Genomic DNA, 17464 nt, shown 5'->3' on the forward strand with positions numbered 1-17464 from the left:
AACAAAGGAAACTATAAGCAAGGTGAAAAGACAGCCCTCCTATTGGGAGAAAATAATAGCAAACGAAGCAACAGACAAAGGATTAATCTCAAAAATATACAAGCAACTCCTGAAGCTCAACTCCAGAAAAATAAATGACCCAATCAAAAATGGGCCAAAGAACTAAACAGACATTTCTCCAAGGAAGACATACAGATGGCAAAAAAACACATGAAAAGATGCTCAACATCACTCATTATCAGAGAAATGCAAATCAAAACCACAATGAGGTACCATTACATGCCAGTCAGGATGGCTGCTATCCAAAAGTCTACAAGCAATAAATGCTGGAGAGGGTGTGGAGAAAAGGGAACCCTCTTACACTGTTGGTGGGAATGCAAGTTAGTACAGCCACTCTGGAAAACAGTGTGGAGATTTCTTAAAAAGCTAGAAATAGAACTGCCATATGACCCAGCAATCCCACTTCTGGGCATACACACCGAGGAAACCAGATCTGAAAGAGACACGTGCACCCCAATGTTCATCGCAGCACTGTTTATAATAGCCAGGACATGGAAGCAACCTAGATGCCCATCAGCAGACGAATGGATGAGGAAGCTGTGGTACATATACACCATGGAATATTACTCAGCCATTAAAAAGAATTCATTTGAATCAGTTCTAATGAGATGGATGAAACTGGAGCCCATTATACAGAGCGAAGTAAGCCAGAAAGATAAAGACCATTACAGTATACTAACACATATATATGGACTTTAGAAAGATGGTAACGATAACCCTATATGCAAAACAGAAAAAGAGACTCAGATGTATAGAACAGACTTGTGGACTCTGGGAGAAGGCGAGGGTGGGATGTTTCAAGAGAACAGCATCAAAACATGTATATTATCTAGGGTGAAACAGATCACCAGCCCAGGTTGGGTGCATGAGACCAGTGCTCGGGCCTGGTGCACTGGGAAGACCCAGAGGGATCGGGTGGAGAGGGAGGTGGGAGGGGGAACCAGGATGGGGAATACATGTAAATCCATGGCTAATTCATTTCAATGTATGACAAAAACCACTGCAATGACGTAAAGTAATTAGCCTCCAACTAGTAAAAATAAATGGAAAAAAAGAAAAAAAAATGACATATCACAATGAACAAACCTAGTGGAGGTGATGGAATTCCAGATGAGCTATTTCAAATCCTAAAAGATGATGCTGTGAAAGTGCTGCACACAACATGCCAGCAAATTTGGAAAACTCAGCAGTGGCCACAGGACTGGGAAAGGTCAGTTTTCATTCCAATCCCAAAGGAAGGCAATGTCAAAGGATGTTCAGACTACTACACCATTGCACTCATCTCACATGCTAGAAAGTAATATTCAAAATTCTCCAAGTCAGGCTTCAATAGTACATGAACCATAAACTCCGAGATGTTCAAGCTGGATTTAGAAAAGGTAGAGGAACCAGAGATCAAATCGCCAACATCTGTTGGATCATCAAAAAAGCAAGAGAGTTCCAGAAAAACATCTACTTCTGCTTTACTGAGTATGCCAAAGCCTTTGACTGTATGGATCACAACAGACTGGGAAATTTTCAAGAGATGGGAAACCAGACCACTTGACTTGCCTCCTCAGAAATACGTATGCAGGTCAGGAAGCAACAGTTAGAACTGGAAATGGAACAACCGACTGGTTCCAAATAAGGAAAGGAGTACATCAAGTCTGCATATTGTCCCCTGCTTATTTAACTTATATGCAGAGTACATCAGTGAAATGCCAGGCTGGATGAAGCACAAGCTGGAATCAAGATTGCTGGGAGAAATATCAACAACCTCAGATATGCAGATGACACCACCCTTATGGCACAAAGTGAAGAAGAACTAAAGAGCCTCTTGATGAGAGTGAAAGAGGAGAGTGAAAAAGTTGGCTTAAAGCTCAACATTCAGAAAACTAAGATCATGGCATCCGGTCCCATCACTTCATGGCAAATAGATGGAGAAACAATGGAAATAGAGACAGATTCTTTTTTGGAGGGCTCCAAAATCACTGCAGATGGTGATTGTAGCCATGAAATTAAAAGACTCTTACTCCTTGGAAGAAAAGCTAAGACCAACCCAGATGGCATATTCAAAAGCAGAGACATTACTTTGCCATCAAAGGTCCATCTAATCAAGGCTATTGTTTTTCCAGTTGTCATGTATGGATGTCAGAGTTGGACTATAAAGAAAGCTGAGCACCGAAGAATCAATGCTTTTAATCGTGGTGTTGGAGAAGACTCTTGAGAGTCCCTTGGACTGCAGGGAGATCCAACCAGCCTATCCTAAAGGAAATCAGTCCTAAATATTCATTGGAAGGACTGATGCTGATGCTGAAACTCCAATGCTTTGGCCACCTGATGGGAAGAACTGACTCATTGGAAAAGTCCCTGATGCTGTGAACGATTGGAGAGAGGAGGAGAAGGGGATGACAGAGGATGAGATGGTTGAATGGACATGCGTTTGAGTAAGCTCTGGGAGTTGGTGATGGACAGGGAAGCTTGGCATGCTGCAGTCCATGGGTTCACAGAGTTGGACTGAGTGACTGAACTGATAGTGACTGACATTCACAGGGATGAAATACTGAGAAATATTAGTAAAGAATAGACATATAGGAGTTTGTTACTTGATTTTGAAGGCTATGATGAAGCTCAAAAATATTCTTTAATGGAACATTATTTTTTGCGTTTTGAAAAATCAAGCTGGCAACAATATGGAAAATGGTTTGGACTGGACAAAATGTAACAATTAAAGAATCTAGGAAGAAATCATGGGGCCTAACCTAAATCAGCTCAAGTGATGTTGGAGAAAAGAGGACTTCTTTGGAAGACATTACAAAGAGACATAATATATACGAAAACTGGTGTGGTGGAGGTGATTGTTGCCAGTCACTAAGTCCTGTCTAATTCTCTGAGACCCCATGGACTGCTGCACACCAGGCTCCCCTGTCCTTCACTGTCCTGGAGTTTGCTCAGATTTCTGTCCATTGTGTCAGTGATGCTGTCTAAGCCTCTCATCCTCTGCTGCTTCCTTCTCCTTTTGTCTTCAGTAGTTCTCAGAATCAGGGTCTTTCAAATGGAAAAAAAAAAAAAAAAAAATATATATATATATATATATATACAAACACACAAATCTGGTGTGAAGGTGAGAAAATGGAATACTATGACTTTAAGGCTTCTCACTATGGTAACTGGCTAGGTAGTAGTGCCACTCACTAAGAAAGAAAATGTAGGAGTAATTTTAACTTGTTGTATCTGAAGTGCCTATGAGTTATTCAACAGTGATGTGTAACAGGCAGATGCATATATATGATTAGAGTTCAGAAAAGAAATATGGGCTGAAGACATACATTTTGGGAGGACAGTATCATACAGTTGATGTAGAAGACATGCAAGGAGTAAGACTAACCAAGAAAAGACTATAAAGTGAGAGAAGAAAGATAAATTAATCCTAGGAGGACATCACGATTTATAAAGTAAGTAGAGGAAGAAAAGTCTTCCAAAAAAAAACTAAGCATTCATAGAGAGAGGAAACATATGGAAAGTGAAATACCATGGAACTCAAGGGATTTGATTTGCAGGGTCTGGTTTGAAGAAGTTAAGAATGCTGAAAAAAAATCCAATGAGGCACTGAGTTTTATAATAGAAGAATTAAGATCTGTCCATTGATTTAATATCAAAAAGAGCATTAAAAATCTTGACAAAGTGAGCAGTCTCAGTGGGGCAGAAGCCAGACTTCAGTTGATTGAAGAGAAAACTGAAGAGGAAACATAGTAAATATAAATATAAGACAATATAAGACACATGTTCAGGGCTATAGGAAGAAGAGGTAGGGTACAAGAAATATAGGATTGAGGTAGGTAGGATTTGTAGTTTCTTTTAGGGTGAACATGACTTAAATATGTTTATATGATGAGAAACTGCCAGAAAAGAGATGAAATTACAAAACACATGAGAGGAAAATGCTACTTGGGACAAGGTCACTAAGAAGAAAGAACAGGTCACATTTGAGAGGAATATACTTAAACAGGAAGGATACTAGGATGTCGAAGAAAGGAAAGGTAAGGGTGGGTGCTATTGCAGGCTGAGCTGTATCCCTAAAAATATATACATGTGTGTCCAAGTCTTAAACTCTGGTACCTGTGAAAATGACCTTATTTGGAAATAGAATCTTTATCAATGTAATCAAGTTAAATGAGATCATATTGGACTCAGGGTAATCCAATGACTGATAACCTTCTAAGATGAAAATTTGGACACTAACATACAGATACAGAGGGGAGAAGGCTCTGTGGATACAAAGATTATTTTTACAAAATATAGCATTTCTGTTTGGAACTAAGTTTAGCTAATGAAATTCAATACTTTGTTGAAGTGGGAGTAATATGCAATATCTGGTTTCAAGTTTCCACTAAATCAGTGATGCTGACCATCAGAACAACTGCTTGAGACCAAATAACCAATACTTACTTCTTTTATTCCCTGGCATGGAAAACAAGGCAGAGTTGTAAGTCATAAAATTATTTGAGCATCATGTAACTGGTACTTACTTCTCAGGTGCTGATACTGATTAGAAAGTTTGTTCTAATGACTAGTTTAATCTTTCCTGTAAAAATCTCAAACCAGTCAATCCTAAAGGAAATGAACTCTGAATGTTTACTAGAAGGACTAATGCTGAAGCTGAAGCTCCAATACTTTGGCCATCTGATGTGAAGGGTCAACTCTTTGGAAAAGACCCTGACACTGGAAAAGATTAAGGGCAGGAGGAGAAGAGGCTGACAGAGAATGAGATGGTTGGATGGCATCACCGACTCAGTGGACATGAATTTGAGCAAATTCTGGGAGGTGGTGAAGGACAAAGGAGCCTGGTATGCTGTAGTCCATGGGATCGCAAAGAGTCGGATATGACAGCAACTGAACAACAACAAAATCTCATTGATTTCCATTATAAACTATTTTTCCAGGTGTCTTTTATTCTTTATGCCTAGATGATCAGATGTTCAAAACTGAGAGAATTCAAATTAATGCTTTACTCTTGTCTATCTTCAGTATTTTTTAGTCAGTCGCTTCATTCCCTTCAAATGATTTGTAATGCAAATGAAAGAATCTAAGCAGTCACAGTTGGATTCTGACCTCTCAAGCTAATTTCATTTAAATAGCTCCAACTACAGGAAAGAGCAGAAATTCTTGCTTTTGGGGTGAAAAGAATCACAATTTGAAATGTCAGTTGCCTCAGGGAGGCACATCACATTGAGCTGTATTTAAACATAGCTTAAAGCCAGCTTCACACTGAATTATAATAGAAAAGTTACTGAAGTCATCTCTTTTCATCTATAATAGAAAAAGGAAAAGAATTTTAGTATTATTTAACAAAGGAAAAATGGTTTATATATTTATAACAGTCCATTATATTTACCTTGTTTAATGATAATTTTTCTCTGAAAAAAATCTAAAAACTTGCAAAGTTATCCAATAATTGATATAATTTGGTATAATATCAGCATGTGTATGAATTAGTATGATAAAAATAATTTTCACTGGCAGCAATGCAGATTCCCAGTTAATGATTACCTAAGGGACATGTGTGTGTGCGCGCGCGTGTGTGTGTATGTGTGTGTGTGTGTGTTCAGTCCTAGTAGTCTTGAGTGTCTTGAATGTTGTAGCACAACCATATCACAAATGGCTGGAACAACAGGTGTTGTCAGGGACATCACCACTGAATATTCTACCACCACCTGCAGCCAGAGTTATCTGTCTCTCAGCTGCTATTGTCGCTGTTTAGTCACTCAGTTGTGGCAGAGTCTTTTGCGACCCCATTGACTGTAGCCCACTAGACTCCTCTGTCCCTGGGGTTTTCTAGGCAAGAATACTGGAGTGGGTTGCCATTTCCTTCTCCAGGGGATCTTCCTAGTCCAGCAAATAAACCTGAATGTCTCCTGCATTGGCAGGCAGATTCTTTATTGCTGAGCCACCTGGGAAACCATTATAATACATATATTACCTTATATTACTTACTAAATATTTCCTAATTCAAAAAGGAAGTCAAGACTACAAATAGAAACCATTTCAGAAATTTTAAAATGCATCAAGTTAAAAATTACCATAGCCTAAGGATGAAGCACAGCTGGAATCAAGATTGCTTGGAGAAATATCAATAACCTCAGAGAGGCAAATGACACCACCCTTATGGCAGAAAGTGAAGAAGAACTAAAGAGCATCTTGATGAAAGTGAGAGAGGAGAGTGAAAAAGTTGGCTTAAAGTTCAACATTCAGAAAACTAAAATCATGGCATCCGGTTCCATCACTTCATGGTAAATAGATGGGGAAACAGTGGAAACAGTGGCTGACTTTATTTTCATGGGCTCCAAAATCACTGCAGATGGTGATTGCAGCCATGAAATTAAAAGACACTTACTCCTTGGAAGGAAAGTTATGGCCAAACTAGACAGCATATTAAAAAGCAGAGATGTTACTTTGTCAACAAAGGTCTGTCTAGTCAAGGCTATGGTTTTTCTGGTAGTCATGTATGAATGTGAGAGTTGGACTGTAAAGAAAGCTGAGTGCTGAAGAATTGATGCTTTTAGATCTGGCGTGCTGCAGTTCATGGGGTCGCAAAGAGTCAGATACGACTGAGCGACTGAACTAACTAACTAAAGTGATACTTCATAAAAAAGTATAACTTTGAATATTTTTAGTAAAATTAACTAAAGAGATAACAAAGAAGATAAAAATTAACAGGAAGCTCTTTAAAAATGAAAAAAAGGAATGATATTAATAAATGCAGAGATTAAAGGATTAGTGAAGGAAAACACTAGGACTTTGTCTATGCATCATCCATACTGGTGATTTTTTAGTTTCCTTTTTCTGCCTCTGGGCATTTTCATAAGTTGTTTCCTCAAACTGCAATAATACCTGTCTCTTCATCTAAATAACACTTACTAAATCTTTAGAGATCTCAGTTTATTTCTTCAGAGAGGTCTCTTTTGACACTTATGTGGGTTAAATCCTTCTTGTATATGCATCCATGGCTCAGACAGTAAAGAATCTGCCTGCAATGCAGGAGACCTGGGTTAGATCCCTGGGTTTGGGAAGAGCCCCTCAAGAAGGAAATGGCAACTCGCTCCAGTACTCTTACCTGGAGAATTCCATGGACAGAGGAGCCTGGCCAGCTATAGTCCATGGAGTCACAAAGAGTCACACACGACGGAGTGACTGACACTTTCACTTTCATATGCATCCACACTCCCTAATTTCTTATTACACACTATTTGTTCATTGCTAGATTATAAGCATTACAAAGGCATGGACCATATCTAGCCATCTCAACACTGAATCTCTAGTGCCCAATATAGTGATCTTCATATAATGAGAGCTTGAACATTTGTGTTAAATGAAAGCATAAGTAAATAACTGAATAAAAGAAGTCTTGGGAGAAAATACAATCAAGTATACAATTTTCCAAAAATTTTAATTCATGAATAAAAAAGAACTACAAATACACAAAATTAAGAATGGGAAAAGGAAAGAACAGATATTAAGGAGATTTTAAAGAGCCATACAGGCATCAAGGAAACCTCTCTGAAGAAATGTTTTAACTGAGACCTCTAAAGATTTGGTAAGTGTTATTTAGGCGAAAAGAAGAGGCAGTTTGAGGAAATGGTTTATGATAGTGCCCTGAGGCAGAAAAAGGAACAAAAACAACAACAAAAAAACAGATTACTGTGGATAAAAAAGTCCTCTTTGGTGCACTACAGACATTTCCTTTAAACTCAATAGCAAAGCAAGAAAGCCTATTAGAAACAGTTATTAAACACTGACTAAAAATGTCCACCCAGTACAATAAATAAGAAACCAAAATATGATACATAGCTATTGTACACAAAGGGTCAAAATTATTTTTATTTTCAAATGATACTCTTATCCAATTAAAAAATAGAAGGGAAGAAATGTAAAAAGAAATGATTAAAACTAATAAGATAGTTTGTACGACATCTGGTTTCAAAAAAATATGCACATGGTTTCATGTTAGTCTCATCTTACTGACAGAGATGCTATTAGCCAGGATTGCTTGGGCCATGGTAGTATTTGCCACAGGCTTGCCCTGCCCGCAACACTTTTCCCCACCGGAGCCAATGCTGTGCCTAGACCTGCCTTGTGGTTCTTATTATAACTGTAAGATACACCCCAGCAACAGCAATCAGGGAACTTTGAAAAGACAAGGTTTATTACTCACAGTTCTTGGAGAGTACATGGCACACACCTGAGGATCCACACAAGGAAGCTGTGGGTAGAAAGAGAGGGAGAAAGTGTACATCTGGGATTCTGCCTTCATTGGGGTTGAGGATGGGTTCTCTAGTGGTTTATGGGTTGACTGTTCATAAGATTTATAACATAAGAGCAGGAATTAGGGTGCAGAAAGGGAAAAGTGGTGACATTGTTTTGCTAGCAGCTGTGTTATACAGCTGACAGTAAGTTGATTCGAGGTGATGCCTTTGAAATGGATACCATAACAATCAAAAGTTCAATGTCAGGAGGTTACATTACAAAAAAAAAAAAAAACAAAAAACCTTATTGTCAGGCACTTACACTACACATTTATAGTAAAATACTAATATTTAAAAGAAGCTATGTATCTGGGGACTTCCCTGGTGGTAGAGTGGATGACCCCTGGTGCAGGAAGATCCCACATGCTGCAGAGCAGCTAAGCCCACGCACCCTAACGACTGAGCCCTAGAGCCTGCGAGCTGCAGCTACTGAAGCCAGTGCACTTAGAGCCTGTGCTCTGCAAGGAGAGAAGCCATCGCAATGAGAACATCACCGCATTACAATGAAGAGTAGCCCCTACTCACTGCAGCTAGAGAAAGTTCACAAGCAGTGAGACCAGTCCACCAGACTCAGTGCAACCAAAAATAATGAATAATTTTAAAAAAAGAAGATATGTAAATGCTCATGAGTATCTCTGAGTGGTAGAATTACAGATGATTTTCCTTTTCTTTATACATTTCCTTTGATAGAAACTAATAAGTTATAAATGTATAACATAATTATAAATGTACCTACTTGCCAAAAAGAGCCTATATAATTATATTGATAAATGTCAGTTATTATACAATATAAAATAGCCTCAAATTTCAATATAATTTTGTTTTCCTCCAAAATGAACAATCCCTGTCTCCAATAATTGGAAACGTACTTACTTCATCTCTACCTATATAAGCAGAACCTTTCAGTGGCACTTGCCTGGCTTCATCTTCTATTCTTTAATTTAATTTTCAGTTTGGAGAAACATGTCAATCATGAGAGTTACCTGAGAAAAAAGCAAATAACCAAGTTTAAGTAAACAGCCTTAGCACTATGTATAATAAGTTAGGGGTCTTCCACTATTTTAAAGTACTTCAGCTTTACAAATGGCTCTCTTTTCCTTCTTTGATACTCAAAGACCTGTAGTCACTGCACATTTGTATTTTGCATTGATCAGATTATCAACAGTCAGACAAGAAAGAAAGAAAAGAAAGAGAGACAGAGGAATAAAAGAAGGAAGAAAAAGATATTTATGAACAATATCAAAAGAATGATGATACCTTAAAGAATGAAAATTTAAACTACACATTTCCTTCAACTTACTGAAGTTTAAATTCTATACGATGCATGTTCAAACTGAAGATTCATATATTAAGATAGAACAAAGAGGCAAAATAATAATTCAAATAGAGGGATAACAGTCTTAAAGACATTTTAACACTTAAAATCAATTGTTACTAACACAGGAACACAGAGGCTATAAAAAAAGTTCTGATCCCCAAAGTAATTCTTAGCAACTGCCAGTATTTCCAAGTTATTCAGCTTTATTGCAAAAAACTGTACTTGGATATTGTCTAAGCTTGTTACAGACAGATCTTTATTAAATTATTAATAAGTATCATATCCTTTTCTTTTTGGAGAATTGAAGGGAAAAGGATAATATAGGAAATATTCACTGAAAAGTTTGGGGATTTTTACAAAACTCTAGCCAAAAACATTGTTCATTATATTTTAAAAGAGTATTATGACATATGAATTATATCTGAATTTAAAAAAACATAATGTTTTTTAAGCATTATGCTACTTATTGTCCATTATCAAAAGGAGCCACATGAAAGTGGCTTAACAAAAGATCTGGAAACTTTAATTCCTAATAATCTAAGACTGTGAAAATAACATTAGCATAACCTAAGAATGGATCATTAATTTGTCCCTTAGATTTTTCTCTTTTAAACATCAGCTCTCAACTGACAACTGGTTAAATGCTGGATCCCAATAATCTCATGTTTGAATTCTCTAAAATGCTAATTTATTAATAAATGCTTGATATAAATCACAGAAATAGGGGGTGACTTGAGCAAGACGGTAGACTAGGAAGCTTCAAGATTTTCCTTCCCACACTGACAAAGAATTAACAACAATACATGGATCAATTCTTTTTATGAGAAAACAAACAAACAAACAAAAAACAGTTAAGAGGCTCCTGCAACAAAGGAAAGCTTGAAAACAGTTGTATCAAATTGAGTAAGAAAATCCACGGCACCCACTCTCCAGAGCCCCTCTGCCCCAGGCACAGCAACATCAGGAGGAAATTCCCAACCCCCAGCTTTTCTAGGGGAGGGGAAAAGTTGGAGGCTGTGTCCAGCATTCTGACTTTCCAGAGGCTGCCCAAAAGATGTTTCTGTCTGGTCTGTCTCAGAGGGCATACTTCCAATCTCATTCTATGAGGTCTACATTACCCTGACACCAAAGCCAAACAAAGACAAGAAATAAGACTACAGGCCAGCATCTCTGATGAATGTAGATGTAAAAATCCTCAACAAAACACTATCAAACTGAGTCCACAGCACATTGAAAGGATTATACACTATGACCAAGTGGGACTTATCCCTGGGATAGAATGATGTTTCAACATTAAAAAAAATATATATATGATTTACTGCATAAATAGAACAAAGTACAAAGTCACATGGTCATATTTGACAAAAGTTACATTTCATGATAAAAACATTCAACAAACTGGAAATTAAAAAATTAATTCAACATCATAAAAATTCTATATGATAAACCCATAGTTAAGATCATAATCAATGGTACAAAACTGAAAGCTTTTCCTCTAAAATCAGGAACAAGGCAAAAATGCTTGTTTATAACTGTTATTCAACATAGTGCTATATAGTCCTAGCTAGAGCAATTAGGAAAAGAAAAGAAAAGGCATCACAATTATAAAAGAAGAAGTAAAATTATCTCTGTTTACAGATAACATAATCTTATACATAGAAAACCCTAAAAGATTCTATAAAAGAAAAAATTAGAAATAATAAAGTCAGTAAAGCTGATGGATACAAAATCAACATACAAAAATCAACAGTATTTTCATATATTAACAGTAAAAAATCTGAAAAGGAAATTAAGAAAACAATCTCATTTAAATATATCATGAAAAAGAAGAAAATACTTAGGAATTAATTTAATCAATAAGATGAAAGACCTGTACACTGAAAACTATAATATGCTGCTGAAAGAAATTTAAAATGACACAAATAAATGAAAAGACATCTTATGTTCATGGATTGGAAGACCTAATATTGTTAAAATGTCCATACCAACAGAAGCAATCTACTGCTTCAATGCAATCCCTTATCAAATGCCAATTCTAGACTTCCCTGGTGGTCCAGTGGTTAAGAATCTACCTGCTAATGCAGGGAATATGGGCTCAGTCCCTGGTTTAGGAAGATCCCACATGCCACAGGTCAATTAAGCCCAAGCACCACAACCACTGATCCTGAGTACCACAACTACAGAAGCCCATTTGCCCGAGTCTGCGCTCCACAACAAGAAAAGCCACCACGATGAGAAGCCTACATCTGGAAAGTAGCCCCCACTCACTGCAGCATGCAGCAATGAAGACACAGCACAGCCAAAAAACTAAATAAAACAAAAGTTACTATCTTAATATATCAAAAATATATAATGTATAGAAAACAAAATGAAGACATAGCACAGCCAAAAATAAATAAATAAGAGTTACTATCTTTATATATGTGTGTGTGTGTGTGTATATATATATATATATATATATATATATATATATAATGGGCTTCCCTGGCGACTCAGACAGTAAAGAATCTGCCTGCTTCCATCCCTGGGTCAGGAAGAGCCCCTGGAGAAGGGAAAGGCTACCCACTCCAGTATTCTTGCCTGGAGAATTCCATGGACAGAGGACCCAGGTAGGCTACAGTTCTTAGGATCACAAAGAGTTGGACATGACTGAGCACTCTTACACGCACATACTATACATCATACACATGATAGAATAGTATTCAATCATTAAAAGAATGAAATGTTTCCATTTGCCACAGTGTGGATGAACCTAGATGGTATTAGTCTAAGTGAAATAAGTCAGGAAGAAAAAGACATACTGTATGTTTTCACTTACATGTGGATTCTAAAAAAACAAAACAAATAAACAAACATAACAAAACAGAAAGAGTTACAGATACAGAACAAACAGGTTGCTGCCAGCAGGGGAGAAGGAAAGAAATAGGAAAGGAAGATTAAGAGGTACAAACTTCTAGCTGCAAAAAAATGAGTCATGGGTATGAAATATACAGTATGGGGAATATAATCAATAACTATGTTGTATATGTCTATGGCAATAGATCAAAACTAGATTTATTGTGGTGATCATTTTGAAACATACTGAAATACTGAATCATCATTTTGTGTAACATGAGCTAGCATAGTGTTGTGGGTCAATTATACTTCAAAAACAAACTAGAAAAAATAACCAGATTTGTAATTGCTAGAGGCAGCAGGCAGGAGAAGGAGGCAATGGATGAAGGCAGTCAAAAGGTACAAACTTTCAGTTATAAGATAAATAAGTAAGAACAAACTTTCAGTTATAAGATAAATCAGTTCAGTTCAGTCGCTCAGTCGTGTCCAACTCTTTGTGACTCCATGAATTGCAGCACGCCAGGCCTCCCTGTCCATCACCAACTCCTGGAGTCCACCCAAACCCATGTCCATCGTGTCGGTGATGCCATCCAACCATCTGATCCTCTGTCATCGCCTTCTCCTCCTGCTCTCAATCTTTCCCAGCATCAGGGTCTTTTCAAATGAGTCAGCTCTTCACATCAGGTTGCTAAAATATTGGAGTTTCAGCTTCAACATCAGTCCTTCCAATGAACACCCAGGACTGATCTCCTTTAGGATGGACTGGTTGGCTCTCCCTGCAGTCCAAGGGACTCTCCAGAGTCTTCTCCAACACCACAGTTCAAAAGCATCAATTCTTCAGCACTCAATTTTCTTTATAGTCCAACTCTCATATCCATACATGACCACTGGAAAAACCATGGCCTTGACTAGATGGACCTTTACTGACAAAATAATTCTCTGCTTTTTAATATGCTGTCTACGTTGGCCATAACTTTCCTTCCAAGGAGTAAGCATCTTTAAATTTCATGGCTGCAATCACCATCTGCAGTGATTTTGGAGCCCCCAAAAATAAAATCAGCCACTATTTCCACTGTTTCCCCATCTGTTTGCCATTAAGTGATGGGACCAGATGCCATGATCTTAGTTTTCTGAATGTTGAGCTTTAAGCCAACTTTTTCACTCTCCTCTTTCACTTTCATCAAGAGGCTCTTTAGTTCTTCTTTGCTTTCTGCCATAAGGGTCGTGCCATCTGCATATCTGAGGTTATTGATATTTCTCCCGGCAATCTTGATTCCAGCTTGTGCTTCATTCAGCCTAGCGTTTCTCATGATGTACTCTGAATATAAGTTAAATAAGCAGGGTGACAATATACAGCCTTCATATACTCCTTTTCCTATTTGGAACCAGTCTGTTGTTCCATGTCCAGTTCTAACTGTTGCTTCCTGACCTGAATACAGGTTTCTCAAGAGGCAGGTCAGGTGGTCTAGTATTCCCATCTGTTTCAGAATTTTCCACAATTTATTGTGATCTACACAGTCAAAGGCTTTGGCATAGTCAGTAAAATAAGTTCTAGGAAAACAAACAAACTTAAAAAGACACAGAAATGGCAGAGGTGACATTCCATTGCAGAAGTTGAAGATAAAACCCTTACTTATATTCTTAGGAATGTAAGCTCATGTGATTTCCACCCAAAAATGTAAAGTCTGGAGTTTAGTGTACTTTTGATTTTAATGTACTATTAAATATGTTAATTAGATTAGATGTGTTCATCTGAAAGAGCCTTGCATAGCTGATCAGAAGAATGACAGATAAGAATCTGGTGGTAGGACCCTGGCTTGATCCCTGGTTTGGGGCTCAGACAGTGAAGAATCTGCCTACAAAGCAGAAGACCTGGATTCATGCCCTTCCACTGCAGGGGGCACCTATGACTTACTTGCAAAACTTATTTCTGGTGAAACTGTTTAGCAGGCCAAGTCTGTCCTTGGCACCTCTCCTTAGTCACCTCTTGGCTACCCAGTACTGTTGTGTTACATTCTCTGTACTTTGCCAGTTGTTAATCTATAGTTCTAAGATTTTCTAGATAAGCTTCCCAGGTGACAAAATACAGCTGCCTTGAGCCCAGCCAGATTAAAGGCTTGGCATCTAATAACAATGAGTTTACTTAAGGATAATGAGTGATAACAGTTTCAAGTCCAAGCCCTCTAGATAACATCTGACCCTGAAGTGTACAAATCGAAAGGAAAAACAGAGTAGGAGTTTTAGGCAGTATTTGAGATCTATGAGCTTTTGGCCTACTCACAACACAGAGAGGTCAACTTGCAATCTAAGTCTAGGGTACTATGAAAACAGTAAGATATTTATTGGAAACTCACAAGTTTTTAATCATTAGTGCATAACATATGGAACATTTTTCTTTAAATCGGGACATTTATAAAAGCTGCTGAACATATTTTCAGTGTCATTGACTTCTAATGATTCTATTGAGGGATTTTCCATGAAAATGAGAACATATAAGCTATACTCTGGCACAGATGTTATACTCAAGTCTGAAGGCAGCCGAGCACAGAGACAAAGGATATGGACTGTGGACTCATTTTTGGTTCAAATCATTGCTACTCAGTAACTACACAACTCTGGCAAGTAGCTTAACCAATCTAAATCAAAGGTTCTTCTACCTTAAAATAGAGATTAAATAATAAGAGAACTAGGAAGATTAAGTGGGAAAATGCATGTAAAGCACTTGTATAGTCTAAGTACATAAGAACTCAATAAATACTATTTATTAATATTACTATTAATCAGCAGATTGTGCACTGAACCTGTTTTTGATGTTTACCATTAATAGTGGCTATAATGAAACATCTTTTTAAACTAATTCAGCATCAATTTTGACTTAATATGTCTGGTTATTACATTCAAAATGAAAGTGATTTTACTACTTTTTTATTATAAAAAACATAATCAGACATTCAAACCATAAACAAAATTATAAAGGAAAACATCACTCAAAATTTATACATGCAGAGATATACATTACTCCTTCCTTAGTCACTAAGTTGTGCCCAACTCTTTTGTGACCCCATAGACTATAGCTTGCCAGGCTCCTCTGTTCATGGAATTCTCCAGGCAAGAATACTGGAGTGGGTCGATATTCCCTTCTTCAGGGAATCTTCCTGACCCATTACTCCTTTAATAATAACACTTTTTTACAAAGCAGGATTAATCTACCAACTGTTTATTGATATTTTTTTGATATATAACTGCAGAGCTCTTGATTCTTGACTTCTGTTCATGAATCTGCCATGAAAATGGAAAGGAAGTTCTCTTTTTTGGAGAAGCAGGAGAAAGAAGAAGTGAAGCCTCTATTCCCATCCTGAAAGTGAAAAATTATTAGTTGCTCAGTCATGTCCGACTCTTTGCCACCCCATGGACTGTAACCTGCCAGGCTCCTCTGTCCTAGGGATTTTCCAGGTAAGAATACTGAAATAGGTAGCCATTCCCTTCCTCAGGGGATCCTCCTGAGCCAGGGATCGAATCCATGTCTCCTGTGTTGCAGGCAGATTCTTTATCATCTGAGTCACCAGAGAAGTCCATTCCCATCCTGCCTGGGTTCAAATCCCAGATTCACTACATACTAGACATAACATCTTGGGTAAGTCACTTAAGCGCTACATCTCAGCTTCCTTATCTGTGAAATGCAGTTACTGGAAGGCTTAAAGGAGTTAATATAAACAGTATTTAAAATAGCACCTAATACATAGTAAGAAGAACGTAAAAGTTAACTATTATATATGGTCCTACAAAGGTACCTGAGATATATTGTTGTATAAATAAAAATCAGCTCATAGAACCAGTTATACATAATATTTCCCATATTAAAAAACAAAGTATATAATAATACATCTATTTATATACATAAGCATAAAAACATTTAAACAGCTCCATATAAAACTGCTAATATGTTTATCTTGAGGGACTTTCACTGGCTCTATAATGTTTTAGTTTTTAGTTAATACAATCTTTATGTGTAGTATCACCAACAAATCAAAATAGTTCAGTTAAAAATGTATTTTTTGAAGTAGGAAAAAGAAGAAAAAGAAAGTAGAGGAAAACAACAAAACTCTTGGTTTTTAGAAAGATGATAACAGTTATTAGGTTTTTATGCTAAAGAGAGTTTGGATTTTACAAAATACAGTAGTAGTGGAAGTATATTATAATAGTAAGCCTAAAGTTATAATTTCCTTCACTAAAGAGACATCATTTGTGTTATGTAAAGAAAAATATGCAAAAGAAAAAGAAAACACTTAAATATCCTTAAAATTGTTAATAAATACACCCAAAGTTGTTAAATTCAACAGAAAAGTGAAGCATTAACTACTAAATAATGACAAAACAATCTTAACATATTTCTGCTTTACTGAGACAAGGAGGCCAAAATATACCTGAAGTACTCTTAATGCTCCCCACTGTATATATTCTACATAGTATATAGAGGAATGATCTCTATAAACTTATAATTCTAAAACGAAGTTTCCAAATTTTGTTTAATATTGTATGACATCTTTTCTCTCTGAGAATACAGACCCTATTGGCAGATCTCTTAATCTATTTTAGCCTTAGTTTCTTCAGTTATAAAATAGGGGAAAATATTCCATGAAGATTAAGTGAGAATATGCAGTCCTCATGCAGAACATGAGAACAATAGTACTGAACTTTTTCATTCTATCACTGTCTGTTATATTATAGCCTAAAAATAATAATCAATATGATCATTAATACTATTTTGTATCATGTGTAGATGTGGGTTTTAGCACTTGATAAACCTACTATTAGCTTGAAGTGAATTCTTAGAAAGTTAAAAATATCATATCTTACCTCTCCCTCATGCCATTTCTGTCCAATATGTCTTTCTCAAAGGTCATCAGTTACATTTAATATCCCAAATTTCTGACCTGTACTGATGACAGATCTCCATCTATTGTGATGT

General features: G+C 36.8%; 1 long non-coding RNA gene across 2 annotated transcripts in view; it reads right to left on the reverse strand.

Moving 5' to 3' along the window:
* The window catches only part of LOC110143423 (uncharacterized), a 40395-nt gene extending 22969 nt beyond the window's left edge, over positions 1-17426 (reverse strand). The window contains exons 1-4 of one of the 2 annotated variants that reach the window (XR_002315579.2): positions 17353-17426; positions 9216-9325; positions 8252-8299; positions 4772-5349 (exon numbers count right to left, since the gene is read on the reverse strand). This is a non-coding gene — a long non-coding RNA (uncharacterized lncRNA). Of the gene's footprint in view, positions 1-4771; positions 5350-8251; positions 8300-9215; positions 9326-17352 lie in introns of those variants that run through there. The other variant, XR_002315583.2, reaches the window with a different exon arrangement.
* Between the last annotated feature and the right edge of the window lie 38 nt (positions 17427-17464).

Source organism: Odocoileus virginianus, chromosome 5, assembly GCF_023699985.2.
Source record: "Odocoileus virginianus isolate 20LAN1187 ecotype Illinois chromosome 5, Ovbor_1.2, whole genome shotgun sequence".
NCBI lineage: Eukaryota > Metazoa > Chordata > Mammalia > Artiodactyla > Cervidae > Odocoileus > Odocoileus virginianus.